The sequence below is a fragment of the Chinchilla lanigera genome, unplaced genomic scaffold (genome assembly GCF_000276665.1).
Source record: "Chinchilla lanigera isolate Chin_1 unplaced genomic scaffold, ChiLan1.0 scaffold00023, whole genome shotgun sequence".
In the NCBI taxonomy this organism is placed as follows: Eukaryota; Metazoa; Chordata; class Mammalia; order Rodentia; family Chinchillidae; genus Chinchilla; species Chinchilla lanigera.
The window spans coordinates 24,749,884-24,752,900 of NW_004955424.1; the positions used below are offsets into that span (position 1 = coordinate 24,749,884).

The 3,017-nt window shown below is 42.7% G+C and overlaps 1 pseudogene; it reads right to left on the reverse strand.

The window, feature by feature from the left end:
• Window positions 1–895: 895 nt before the first annotated feature.
• LOC102003359 lies at window positions 896–1,283 on the reverse strand (annotated as a pseudogene).
• Window positions 1,284–3,017: the final 1,734 nt, after the last annotated feature.

The window sequence follows — 3,017 nt, forward strand, 5'->3', positions numbered from 1 at the left end:
AGAACAGGATGCTGTGTGATTGAGAAACCCAGTGTGGGAAGAAGAAAGTGACTGACAGCAGAAAAGTAGCAAAAAGATCCAAGTTTTCTCCAGAGGACCCAAGAAAGGCAGCTCCATCAGCTGAAGTCAGGATTGTCCCTTTCCGTTGAGGTAAGGGCATGCTGAAGGGCTTTCACAGTTTTAATGTAAAAATTAGAATGCCAAGAAGAAGTGGAAACAGATCAGTGTGCTTCCTTTGTTGTTGTGCAGGTGGGGAACAGGATACATGTTGGGGAAATGTAACATGGTATACCATGGTCTACTATGTGGCCCTGATCTCCAAGAGTAATCTAGTGGCCACCAGATCACCAGATCCTGCCCCTATCCGGAGCCCCGTCCCAGGGACCACATGCAGGACCAGATCACTTCTAGCTGTTAGTGTCTACTCTTGGATCCAGTGAGTCCTGCAGCCTGCATGCAGTCACTTCACTGGTCCCATGCCAGGTACCTGTCTTCCTTAGTATTCTCTGCAATTTGAGAGCATGAGACCCTGACTCACGCATGCCTAAAAAATGCATGTGGAATTGATACACTGTGCAAGGGTCACATGGTCCAGAAGAAAGAAAACACTTTTGGGAATGAAGTAAAATGGTAGTGATGAGGGTGGGGAGATGCTAATCAGAATGTGGGGGAGGAAGTGACCCCAAAAAGCGAATCTAGTGAGTGCTTTAACCCAGGTGACAGGAGAGCCCAGGACAGCCAAGAACTTCAAGGTGGTTGAAGCAACTGCTAAGCAGATGAGTCTACAAAATTGGAGTCCTAGTTCTTACTTCTCTCTTAAATCAAGCTCAACCCAATCATATGAAAAGAAAATAAGTAGCCTCAGGGCATAAGTAGCTTTGAAGGACCAGCTCCTTTAAGAGTATTTTTGGCACTTTGGTCTGTAGGCAATCAAAGTAGAGATACTACCCTAAAGAGGAAAGTCTACAGACACCAGAGCAGTTAGGCCCAGATACTTTATACTTGCACAATAGCATGGCATATACGAACTCTTCCACGTGAATGAGCCAGGGAAACCAGTATCCACTGTACCTGAAAGTGTGAGGGTAGCTCATCAAATACTGAGCGAAGGAGCCCAGGAGCCCCAGGCTCTTACATGGGATACTCTAAGGCCAGAAGACAATAAATTTGTAGCAGCCAAAGGAAAAAGTGATAACTGTGAACCAGAACATGCTGCCCCTCTAGAAGTAGGCTGCCTGGCCAGCTGTCGGTGCCTCTGCTGCAGTGCCTCCCAAGGAACTCATGGCAGGACCACCTACATTTGCTTTTATTCTACTCAAACAAAATAAACTAAATACTGGAGATTTTTCAAAATAATTAAAATACAACATGGTAATTCCTAAGAAAGAATTTTCTTTTTCCAAACATTTTTCTTTCTCTAATGCTTGTCCCAGGAGAAATTTTGTGAGAATCACAATAAACCTTTTAAGAGGTTGACAAGAGAGGAGATGTAGTTTAGGTCTAAAATGTACCCCAAAATCCTGTGTTGAGGAATAGGTCTTCTGAAAGGTGATTGGATTATAGGGTGTTATGCTTATTAGTAGGTTGATCTACTGATGAGTTAATCTACTGGTGGTTCATGTGCTATGATGAGGTAGGGCCTGGTTAGAAGAGGAAGGTTATTGGGGACATCCCCTCAAGGGTGTATTTTGTTCTCAACTCCTCCATCTCTGTTTCCTGACCTCTATTATATGAATAGCTTTTCTCTACCATGTCCTTCTGCCATACTGTTTTTGCCTTAGAGCTGGTCAACCTTCATCTGACTATGAGCCAAAATAACATTAAATTGTCATTGTCAAGTATATGTCCCCACAATGGGAAAGTATCTAATATAGAAAATTGGTACTGAGAGTAGGGTTATTGTTGTGACTGTACCTGACCATATGATTTAGAAGCCTTTGGAGTGGGTTTTGAGAAGAATTTGGAAAAGTATGTGGATGTAGTCTGGAGAAGCCTTAGAATAATGTTGGTAGCATTTGATGTATGACAGTCAGAGCTCAGAAGACCAGAATACTGATAGAAATGTAGATAGTAAAAGCTAAGATCAGGAAATTTTGGTTGGTAAGAGTAATGTATTGGCCACTGGACTATGGGCAATCCTTTTTTGTCCTGGCAAAGAATTTGTCAGTATTTTGTACATGTCCTAAGACTTTCTGATTTGTGTGAAGCTAAATTTAAAGGTGGTAAACTGTGTGATAGTCAAAATTACAAAGTCGTCCAATGTTTTGGTTGTGGCATCAGCACTACTAGATGCTATCAGCCAAATCTAGACTGGACACTGAAAAGATTAACATTGAAAAGAAGCCAATAATTCTGCATGAGAGCAATGGAAAAAATCCCTTGAGAGTAGCTCAGGAAATGGTCTCACTCCACCCACTGAGACCTCAAGGATGTAAATGGGTAAACTCATTCAGAAGATTTTTCTTCAAGAGAACCCCAGGGAAGCTTGCTCATTTACAGCCACATAGGTAAGTGTTTCTCTGGGTTTAGCATTCCAGGCACTTAGGTGCTGTTGTACTTATGGTCCAAGGGAGCCAATCTACTGCTTGACCTGGTAGCAGACCTTGACATCATTCATGTGATGCTGGTTTCTCAGGTATACAAAATGCAGAGTTGTAAAGTAATAAAGATCTCTACCAAGATTACCATTAAAAAAAGGCCTTGGAGGCCAGGATTGTGCCCTTGAGAGGGAAATGTAGGAAGCTGTGAGAGTGAAGCTTAAGGTACAGGGGACACCCAAGGAAATTGCAAATTCCAAAATCATGGACTGTCTCCTGAGGAAAGCTGCAGCAGTGAGTGAAGCCAGCCTAAGAGAGAAACAGTGTGTGCTGTAACTGGCAAGACTGCAGGGGTAGAGCTAACCAAGACCTTCAGAACTCATATCTCACCACAACCTTCCCTGGGAGCTGGTCATACAGTGAGAGAAATTAATATTTGCTGTTCTAGGTTTTAGTCTTGCTTTTGTCCCATTTCTTTCT